This window comes from Equus asinus, chromosome 1 (genome assembly GCF_041296235.1).
Source record: "Equus asinus isolate D_3611 breed Donkey chromosome 1, EquAss-T2T_v2, whole genome shotgun sequence".
NCBI classification, from domain to species: domain Eukaryota; kingdom Metazoa; phylum Chordata; class Mammalia; order Perissodactyla; family Equidae; genus Equus; species Equus asinus.
Window position 1 is genome coordinate 106,504,067 of NC_091790.1, and position 11,556 is coordinate 106,515,622.

At 40.7% G+C, this 11,556-nt stretch overlaps 1 long non-coding RNA gene across 1 annotated transcript; it reads right to left on the reverse strand.

Annotated features, from left to right (window-relative positions):
• Nucleotides 1–783: 783 nt before the first annotated feature.
• LOC139044772 (uncharacterized) lies at nucleotides 784–11,322 on the reverse strand. The gene is made up of 4 exons (XR_011501887.1): nucleotides 10,464–11,322; nucleotides 7,263–7,335; nucleotides 5,929–6,082; nucleotides 784–3,755 (listed from the first exon to the last, which is right to left on the reverse strand). It is a non-coding gene; the product is annotated as an uncharacterized lncRNA (long non-coding RNA).
• Between the last annotated feature and the right edge of the window lie 234 nt (nucleotides 11,323–11,556).

An 11,556-nucleotide genomic window follows, 5' to 3' on the forward strand; every position in this document is an offset into this window, starting at 1 on the left:
TCAGAAATAGAGAACTGTGACCACCCTCCATGAATATGTCCCATCCTTTCAAAAGAACAGGTGAAACTAACCAAATGACTTCTCTCAGACCCCCTGCAGCTGCAGCTCAGCAACACCTCTGCCTATTACACCTACCTCCTTCTCCTCCTCGCGAGTGCCGTCTACTTTGCCATCATCAACTTCCGTCTGTTTAGGAGAACAGCAGACTGTGGCAATGGAAAGAGTTCGTAACAGATTTTGGCACAAAGAAGTCAACTTTACTCCATTGTTTAGTCTCCAAAAAGCGTCATGTTACTATAGCTGGGCTTTCTCTGGGTGTGGGTTATTTCAGTTCACATGTGTATTTTTCTGTTATGTCAGTATAAAAAATGTTGTTTTAAGCCAGTGGGCAAACAAAATTTTACTCTGTAACAACAGTGGGTTCTTCCATTACTCGGGGCAGGGCTCTGAGGTCGTCCCTTAGCACTCTCTCTCCCTGATTTCCATCAGCTCCTCCAGGACCCAAAGAAGCATGCCTTCTGAGTACAGACAGCATGCAGCTATAGTCATGTCCCTTAGGGCCATTTAACCAGAACTGCCTTGAAGCCTTCCATTTTTCACACCCTGAAGCAATTTCATTTTTACTGGAATTCTGTATGTTGTTTTTCATAATAGGCACAATAAAAAAAATCAAAAGTCTACAATTGTTTCTGTGTACTTTCATTTGATGAAATCTAAATGGAAGTCCAAGGTAAGAAACAGCATGACTCCTGAGCCATCAAATCCAGCATTGGCTGTGATGATGGTCAATACACAGTTCTAATTCTTTCCCTAAGACAGTGGTCATGATGCTGTCCTTGGGGCACTGGCTCCAAGAGGAGCCACAGTCACATGAAGGCACCCAGGTTACTTCTTTTTCAAAGGTCACCAGATTCACACTCATTTGGTTTGGGACATTCTGATGGTGTCAGTATAAGATCTAGCATGACTTGCACTGTGTGTGCTCAACTCTACACTAGTGTTTCACAAGCACCATGTTGCCTGGCCCTCACATGAACCCTCTGAGACCTGCACTCACACCAAGAGGCATCATGGTGGAAGGGTTGAGCCCCTGGACTCTGAACCATGAGCACCTGGATTAGAATCCTGGGTCTAGTATTAGCATCTGTGCTGCCTCAGGCAAGCTATTTGAACTCTCTGTGCCATAACTTCCTCATCTGTAGAATGGAGTTACAGCGCCCTGTCTCCTGGAGTTGTGCGGATTTAGATAAGTTAACAGTGCAACTCCTCAACAGCATTAGCATCCACTCTTGGCAGTTCTACTTTTGAATAGTAGATACTGCACAACACAGAAACACTGATAGTCCCCTCTAAACTTATTTCCCCACAGAGAGGTTAGATGTGAGTGGAATAGGGACTCTGAGTTTCGGCTATGAACCAGGCAACCTCCTAATTTTCTAGCAGCCCCCTGTAGGCAGGTACAATTATATACACAGTGTAGATATTGGAGAAATTACTTTCTTGCCTCAAGGTCACTATTTGGTAAATAATAGTCATTTAGAGTCGGATCTCTCTGAACTCAGAGCCAGTATTTTCTAACCTACAATCAGATGGCCTTTCCTTCACCCACTGTAAACTGGGAAAAACAAAACAAAGCAAAACCTACACTGCTTCTCTACTAAAGGCATCCTCCAAGGTGTCAGTGAGAATTTTCTTAAGGACTTGTGGGTGAATCTGTGTTTTCTCCTCATGCATATATTCTGTTATTACCATAATTGCTCCCTTTGTTATCAACACTATGGAAATCGTACTTTACCCTGTGAGTGTGTCCTAGATTTGCAACTGCTTTTTTGAGAACTGCTAATGAAACGGACTGAGGGTCTCAGGCAGAGCAGGCCCGTTGGTGGTGCTCTCTGGGCGCACCATTATGACACCCCAGCTCCTCCCCTAGACGGAATGGGCCTAGAGGTCCTCAGAGTCATCTGTGGAAGCCTCTGTTAGGTCCAGGTGCATTACTGAGGAAGGAGGTAGGTTATACATCCTTTTTGGTCATGTGCTTTCCCACCACAGCATGACTGCCATGTGGTGTGGTGAGAGAAACACTGGCCCAGAAGTCTCATTTCACACCCCATGCTTAGAGCATTGCCTCCTTGGTCTGGCTTTAAGTAGCCATGTCATTTGTTTTTAACCATGTCACATTGTCTAAATTTACCCAGTGTTAGGAGAAAGTGTTCAAGTTGTATCAGGTTTCTAGCGTGATTTAAAAATTCGATAACTAACATCTGAATGAAGTAATAATAGCAAATGCTGGGATAGTGTTTATGGTAGATTTCTAAGTACATGTTATTTATTTAACTCTCAAAAGAACCCTATGAGATATGTACGATTATCTCTTTTTTATAGATGGGGAAATGGAGGCAAAGAGAGGAAAAGAACGTCCCCTTAGTTAGATATCTAATAAGAAACAGAGCTGAGATTTGACCCCAAGCAGTCTGGCTGCACAAATTCTGCTCTTAAATTCTACCTTATTTGCTACTAGAGTAGAAACAGGCTACTTTAGTTTCAGTTAAAACAGGAAACTTTCTCTCTTTATTAGACTAAGAGCTGGTGGAGAGAACTGCCTCTTTGTCCACACTTCCTCTCCTTGCTTCTATGCTGTGCCCACAATTCGAGGGTCGTAGGCCAACCTGCCACAGAATTTGTCATGCTGGAAAGACTTTTATAGAATGAGCTCCACCCACCAACAGGACTTCTGTGATTAAACTCCACAGCACCTGGTTGGATAAAATGAATACCAGAAGAGCACGTTGCATCCGCAGGTGTGCAATGGAAAAACTAGGCAAAGATTTACACAATTCCATGTAAAAACACTCGAGTCTCAATGTCTTTATAGAGCTAGAGTCTCCATACACTTCTCAGCTGTAACAGAGGGAAACTTCAAGGCAAGAATTCTCAGAATTTCCCCGTTTGCATTGTCCCTAGTGTTTGGATTCTTTCCCGCAGAGACTTCATTTTTGAAGGCTTTCCATCAATCAAGCAGGTCACAATTAGCTAACATTGATCGTCCCTTCTATATTAATAAAAGTCCCATATAACTGCCAGTTAGAAAATCTGAGTAATGAGATAACCAGAGATGCTACAGCGACATGAGACAATTCATCCAAAAGGCTAGATATTCAACAAATTCATCAGCCATGAAATCTTATCTAGGTAAGTGCAAGATCTCTGTCATGTTCTGTTCTTCTATTTTTTGCTTGTTTGCTGTCTTTTGCTTTGTTTGAATAATGGCAAGCATCTACCACTTAGTGAGTATCAGGAATTCTGCTAGGCAGTTTGGGTGCCTTGTGTCTAATGCTCTCCGTGTGCTAGAGTATGGATATCACACTCATCTCACTGAAGAGAAGACTAGGTCCCAGAGAGGCTAAGAAATATGCCTGAGATTAAACATGGAGTAGTGTCCGAGTCCACATGAGTCCAGGTCTGCCTGACTTAAGACCTCCTTCTCTATCCATTATTCTAGTGTATCTCCTCCCGGGAGGCTTTAAAAACCACTGAGGCCCAGCCTTCCTCACAGGCCAGGCATTGGAGTTTCAAACCCCCCTTCAGTAATTCTGATGTGCACTGAGGTAGAGGTCATCATGTGACTGAAAGAGCTCCTGAGCTCCAAGGCTGCTGTCCCAAATCACACGCGGTGAGGTGCCATCACAGAGCCCATCAGACAATTGAGAACTTGTTGCCTCCAGGAAAGTGCTCTCACCATTCCTCCCATCGATTTCCTAAGGAAACAAAAAGTGTGTACTAAGATTTATGTGCAAGGATGTTCATTTACTGTGGCACCATTTATAGGAGCCCCAAGTTCACCAAATTCCCAATAAGAAACTAAAAAGTAAGCTAAGGGATGTCATATGATTGTCTACTATGCATCTTCAAAAAATGTAGATTGTTTAAAGAAGTAGAAAATTAATCAGAAAGCATTCTTGAGAAAATAATATGCATAACATGACCATATAAAAATTGTCAGATAATACCTTCACGTGGTTCAAATATCAAACACTCTAAAATATGCACTAAGACATTTTGCTTCAACCACTATCTCTCCCGCTCCCACTTCTACAGGTCATAGTCTTGTTTCTGGTGCATCCTTCCACTTTTTATATCTGAAAATATGAATGTACTTATATAAACATCTGTGCCTGTATATATATTCTCATTTCCTCCCTTCTTACACAGAGGTAGTAAACCATATACATTATTCTGCACTTCTCTTTTCCTTTAAACATGCTATAACTCTTTTCATGTCAGTGCAGATGGCTATATAATATTTCACTGGTGAATGCCAACACTTTATACAGTTGACTGTGATAGACTGTTGGCTCAATTTCAATCTTTTGCTACGATGAGAAACGCTGAAATTATAATAGTGCTTTCTGTCATCTTGTATGCAAGTGTTGGTCAATTTGATAGGTATTTCCAACTGGTCCATGATAGAGAGAGCACCATTTTGTACTTCTACCACAGTCTTAGTGAATGTCAAGAGTGTGTCTCAGGGGCCGGCCTGGTGGCGCAGCGGTTAAGTGTGCACGATCTGCTTCTCGGCGGCCCGGGGTTCGCCGGTTCTGATCCTGGGTGCAGACATGGCACCACTTGGCACGCTATGCTGTAGTAGGCGTCCCACATATAAAGTAGAGGAAGATGGGCACGGATGTTAGCTCAGGGCCAGGCTTCCTCCTCAAAAAAGAGGAGGACTGGCAGTAGTTAGCTCAGGGCTAATCTTCCTAAAAAAAAAAAAAACAAAAACAAAAACCACAAAAGAGTGTGCCTCAGGACTTTCTAATCTGACAGGGGAAAACAAATCTCATCACAGTTTTAATTTGTTTTTCTCTTACTATGAGTGATGAGAAGAATCTTTTCTTTTTTCTTTAAAGATTGGCACCTGAGCTAACATCTGTTGCCAGTCTTCTCTCTTTTTTTATTTCTTCTTCTTCTCCCAAAAGCCCGCAGAAGAATCTTTTCTTATATTGAAAGTCTATATTTCTTTTTCTGTGAAATATTTGTTTTCATCCTTTGACCATTTTTTTCTATTGAGTAATAATACCAACAGAAATGACACTCATTTGTATGTGTCTCTGTATTTCTACAATCGTAGGAATAAAACATCATGGTCAATGTACGATAGGAGGGGGAAAAATGATAAGAGATCGTATATTTTTCTATTTTCCCTAACTAATATTTTTTAAGGAAAATCATTTCAAAGTTAAAATTAAAAACTGTCTTGTTTAAAATTGGCAAAATTTTTGTTTGTTCTTTTATAATCAGCTTCAGTTTCTGTGAAGCATGTTTCTTTTGGAAACCAGGTAGACATTCCCATTTGGAAACAAAATAAGACCCACACGATACAGGAAAGATTAAATTTGATTTAGACTTTTCTCATTTATTCTTGTGAATTTGATCAGATTCTCTAGGCCCAATCCCTGGCTCTCTCCTTAGAGACCTGGAACTGTATCTACGTTGGGAAAGGATAGAGGCAAAGAGGGGAAACATACAAATCACTGAGAGCTTTGTGCAGGTGATGTCGCTGCCAGGCTCTATGAGGCAGTGTCTCCCGTGGTTTCCAACTTCTGAGCAACTTCCTTCCACACTGGGCCTGGGCTGCCCTGAACGAGGCGGCACAGAGAGGGAGAGCACAGGTGGTGGAGGGGACAGCCTGGGTGACAGGAGGGTGCTGGTGTGGCTGATGGTGTGTATTTTCTCAGCTTCTCTTGTGTACATACTCTGTCAAATGTGGTTGATTTGTGGAAATGCTCACAGTTAAACCAACCTGTATAGGTTTTGGTTGTGCAAACAGTGACTGGGGTGTCGTAAGATAAATTAAGGGCAGTTAAACCATAGCCAGTTTTACTCATTTTCAAAAGACCATAGCTAATGGGAGGAAAATATCCATCTACACACCTGTGATTGCTATCAAACACACTCTTAGGCTGTGGTCGGGTGTTCCGTCCTTTTTATACACAGAGTTTACTCCGGTTAGCTACAGTGTGAGTTGGGAATCTAATGCCCAGGACTGTTCAGATCCTTCATATTGGTCCACTCTCATGACCGTGTTCTGAAGGAAAGAGCAGAGAGGAAAATTTGGAGCATTGAGACAATCCTAACATTGCAAGTATCTGTGCTCTTCCATGGTATTTGACTTACTGAGGCTGGTATGTTTGGTTTCATTTTCTCAGTGTAGACAGCATGTTACAAGTCTGTGCTCATGAACCTGGTAGCATGGATGGACTGTAGATGTGGGCAACAGTGATGTGCTTTTTACCTCACAAGAACACAGACACACAGAGGCCCTGAGTTCAACCGTGTAATTGAATGTCATTTCCTGAATCATATAAATCCCTCTAACGAGTCAGTCAACCTGAGCAGGGCTCAATAGAGGACATTAACATCAGACAAAACGTGACTAGGATCAATTAGAAGAGGGTTCTTCAGAAACGTGAGCATAAAGAGCAAATGTCCCCACCCCCTCCCACCCCAGCATGATAGAGAGTGGGTTCCCAGGACCACGGACTCAATCTGTCTGTCCCCAGGGAAGTAAAGCTCTATTGTTGAGATCAAGGCTTTAGGCTTTCACAGCCTGACTTCATGGCACATTCAAATCATTCACTGCATTCTTCTTGGTCTGTGCTTTGAGAGCCAACTTATGGGTGAGTCTTGGCTTCTCCTGAGGATGGGCTGCATCTGCTGGTTGAGCCCAGCATGTGTGGATGAAACTCTTTCTCAGGTTAAATTAATACCCTGATTCCAGCTTAAGCATCATCTGTGGGCTTTGTGTATATGTGACTCATGAGTCCCGGCTCTGCCACTTCCTCTGTGTGTGACCGTGGACAAGTCACTCACCCACTCTAGAGTCACTTGCCTCAAGTGTGTGTGGAGACAATAATAGGACGACATCTCTTAGGACTGGAACCCTCACAGCACATGTAAGTTACGGTTTGTAAATAAAGAACGTCTGGCACAGAGACATTCTGCCCAAATCTACAATAATGGACTCATGCTCACTCTTTAGAACTTTTGGACTCTGAGATAGTTTTCATACTTCACAAATTCATAGCTTTGAAGAAAATGTTTAGAAATATAACATTAACAAAATGTAACTGATAAATTTGTGTAAATAGGACAAACCTGGCTATTCACTCACACTAACTTTTTTTTTTAATTTTACTTGAAATCTACTCAAAGAAAATGCTCCATGTTTAACTACTTTGTTGCTGCAGTTTCATTTTCAGACTTACTTTAACAAATCTAGCTCTCACAGTCACAAAAGTGGTTTTTCACTGTCCTGCTTTCCTTCAGCTTCTTCAGATCCTACACGGTAGGGAAGGGGGAGGAGAAAAAGCAACACACTCCACTGGAGTAATGAACGATTTCTTCAAAATTACAACATACATGCACAGCATTTTAAATGAGAGATGCATATGTTTAATCCTCAAGAGATTTATATTGAGAAGCTGTTACTGTAAAATAAAGTTTCACTTTATTTCTTGGTTGAGGAAGCTTTCAAATAGGACCTATCACTCACACTAAACTGCCAAAAGGAATTCACATAGGTACTTCTAAACGCATACAGATAAGAATTATGATCAACTGCTGTTTCTCCTCTACCACTTTACTGACAAGCTTGCATACACTATACAAGTGCAGATAAATTAGAGATTTGGTCCAAGTAATTTAATCTACGTTTTTCAGAAATTGCTGTCCCCAGTGACTGAGAGAGCTACAAGGGCTTCCTAATGCAAAGGGCGATGCCCCATGGTCACTCTCGTATGCTGTTGCCAGTGACCATTGCTACAACCACTGAGGGCCAATGTCCTGAGAGCCTTATCTTACTAATGCTTTTGACCCAGTCTTTCCGCTCTGTAATTATTTCCTTAGGACATATCCCTGTGGAAATAATACTGGTTTTATATTTTGTAGATTTTCCCTCTAAAAATTAGATACAAATCTAAATGTTTGAGAGTAGAAGAAAAGTAAAATGATTATATTATTTCCATGAAATGTCTTACATCCACTTAAAATTAAATTTATAGTTTAGAAGAACATGGAAAATGCATGTGGTATAAGGTAAAAGGAAATACGCAATAAATAAAACTGTGTGAGATAATATCTTAATTGATAAAAATAAAAAATATATATATATGAATGTTCAAATCAGAAAGACTAGAAGAAAATAAACAAGTGGCTTACATACATTTCTAGAGATTCCAAAATTTCTACAATAAACTGGATCTCACCTTTTAAATTTTAGACAGGGCATAAATAATATGGGCGGTTTGACCACAATTGGCTTAATTACAATCACAAACTAGAAGGAAAGAAACTAAACTGTCACACTGATGTTGCTGAGTCATATGAAAGACAGGGGATCTTTTATTTTTGTCTTTCAAAATTTTTACAATAAGCTTGCGGTACTCTCACAATCAGGGAAGGGAATAAAAAGGAGTGGTGAGAAGACCCAGGCAGAAGGTCAGGGATGTGACCTCCTCACACTCAGAAGCAGCCTGCCTCCCGTGCTGTCCTCGAGTCACATAACACATTTCAAGAGGGACGTGTTTTCTTATGAGAATGTCTACCCAGACTATAGTGAAGAGCAAACATGGTACAGGAGAAAGAACGACTGAGGATCCTAAGAGAAGATCCTGTCCCACATCTTGACCTCATCAATGTCACACAGTCCAGTTTACATTTGTGGTGAAATAAATAGAGAAAGATGTAGGGGTTGGAAGACTTCACTTTCCAGCCATTAAACTGCAGTAAACTGGAGAAACACTGGGGTGGTTTAACCGCCTTCTCCCTTTGAAAGGAGTCTGAGGAAGATGGTCAGACCAAATGTTCCTGTTTCTGGGCTCACTTTCCACCTGTCAGGCTAACGGCGTTGGAGCCACAATGAGCTGACACGTCTTCAAATTATTTGTGAGTCCTAAATAAAGCCAAACTTTTAATTAAAACATAATAATATGTATGCTTTATGTACCATAAAAGCAAATGATAGGAAGGCCTTCTGGCTCTGGTCAAGTGAGGAGGTCAGTAAACTCTCTTTTTGGAAAGCAATTATAACAGTGGACTAGATGAACAATCTCAGCACTGAGGAAATGACCACAGGTATACAGCAGTCTGAGAAGTGCTTATGCTTGAAAAACTGCAGAGTTCAGGCAACAACAGTGGTGTTCTTGCTTAGAGCTGCTAGTTTCATCCCCCACCTCCCAACACCCAGCTCGATGAGCACAAAGGTGCTTTGAGTTAGGGTAGGCCATGAGGACTGGGAGAAAAATTACACAGTTGAAGGGACCTCACATAATCTGGGGTGGGAAGTTATGTGATGGTGACCCGACAAACTCAGCAGTGTGCAAGCAGGAAGGGCCAGAGGCTCTGCAGGTTTGAAGTTGTGGTTCTGGCTGCAGCAAGCACATGCTTGGCTGAAGCTGTGGGCATGCTGAGCAGAGACCCAAAGAGCATGAACTAGCCAAACACTCTTGGTCAACTCTGAGAATGTGAGCACATGCAGAGGAGATGTGAACAGATGCATAAAATGTGCAACTGGGGGAAAACCCAAAATAGCCTGAAATTTGACTGGCTACCCAATTCACACACATATCAACTTGGCAGATCTTGGGAGCCTTAATCGACATGATTGAGCACAATCTCTGTCCAATCGCTGGTCACCACTAAGCCATGTAGACACAGGGCTGATTCCTAGGAAGTTAGTTAAAAATGTAAGTGAATTAAATAGAAAAAAAAAAAGAGACAAAGCTGACAAGAGATATGAGCTGCCAAATACCACAAAGGATATAATTTCACAGATTTAGCTCAGGTAATTTTCTATGCAAATAAAAAGCAATAACAGCAACCTTACAAGGGAAAAATCAGAATCTAGAGTTGCTACAATACATTTTCAACAAATTAATTTCAATAAAAAGACAGGTAACGAATCAGAAAAGCGAAAACCAAACAGAAACTACAATACAATACAAACCGTCTCTGAGTGTATCAAGTTATTTTCTTTAGCAAAGACTTCAAAGCAGGTATTAAAAATATGTTCAAAGAAATGTGGAAAACTGTGTTTCAAGAATGAAAGCAAAGTATGACAACAATACATCAACACATAGGGATTCTCTGGAGGGAGACAAATTGCAAAATGAAAAAATTAAAAAAAAGAAAATCCAGAGTAGAAAATTATAATAACTGAAGGAAAATATTCACTAGAGGTGGTTAAGAGAACATTTAACTTGGCAGACGACACAACCTGTAAACTTGAACAGAGAGCCGTAGAAGTTCCCCAAGCTGAATAATAGCGAGATGAAGAATGAAAAATAGTTGAACAGAGCTCAGAGACCTATGAGAGAACTTCAAACGTACCAACATATGTGTATCACAGACCGGACTTGAACCTCAGATATTTTAATGATTAGTTGCAACAACATAGGAAAATGACTTACCTTTTCTGAGCAACATTTTCCTCATCTGCCAACAGGGAATACATACACCTAACTCAGTTATTGAAGAGATAATGTCACCCATGCTGAATGTCTAGCATAAAGTATCTCATTTAGCTGGCACACAATTCATACTAGTTTCTGGCCCTTTCTCCCAAAATATGTACAAAGAAATTGCCTAGTAGCATTGGCTCTAGCCATGCTGATCTTTCCCCCATTTCCAATATCAAGGGGGCTCTGACCTCAGCTAACACCTTACCTGATCAAAGACAAGGAGTTAAGAGCACATCACTTTGAGATCCCTTTCCACACCAACTGCTAATGATTCTGGAGCATGTAAAAGGGAAAACTTCACAGGAAGAGACTCAGCCTGTGGTTCATTGAATAGCTAGTTTGACTCACCATCATTGTCCTTAATTATTTCTTCACACCATATATTTCTTCCAAAACTTCAAAGGATATTAAGTGCAATTATCCTATAACATCATAGCCACAATGAGAGACATTTAGGAAGGACAGGTGAGTGAGTCATGAACTCCTGAAGTTTCAGGGAATTTGGATTAACCACTCTCTTCCAATTTATATAATGCCCTTTTACTAAAACCTCTCACCCATCGCATTACACACACCACCAAATATCCGTGGATTGTACCCTTAGTAGTAATCTCATTGTATGCACAACATGTAATGGTTTAGATGATTCTAAATCAGAATTCAGCTTTATCTTTATGCTTAACCTTTTCATGTCTGGGGTATTTATTGCACTGGAGATGCAGAATTACAGGGTACCTAAGCGTGTGTTCTTTAAAGTCATGGTGCTGGGATTAAAGTCTGGTTGCTGGTGCTTCCTAAATGCATGATATCAGGCAAATTACTTCTCTCCGTCCTTGGGTGATTTTTAAAGTGGAAATTACAATAATAATCTCATAGTTTATTGGAAAAATTAAATTAGCTTAAAGGTTTGTATGCAAAACTCTCAGAACAAGTGTTTGGCATTTGGTTAGCGGTTAACAAGTATTTGCTATTATTATTACCTAGAGGCATGGTGGGAGTGAGAAAATGCTAAAAGCTATTTATCACAAATACTTTCACCCAT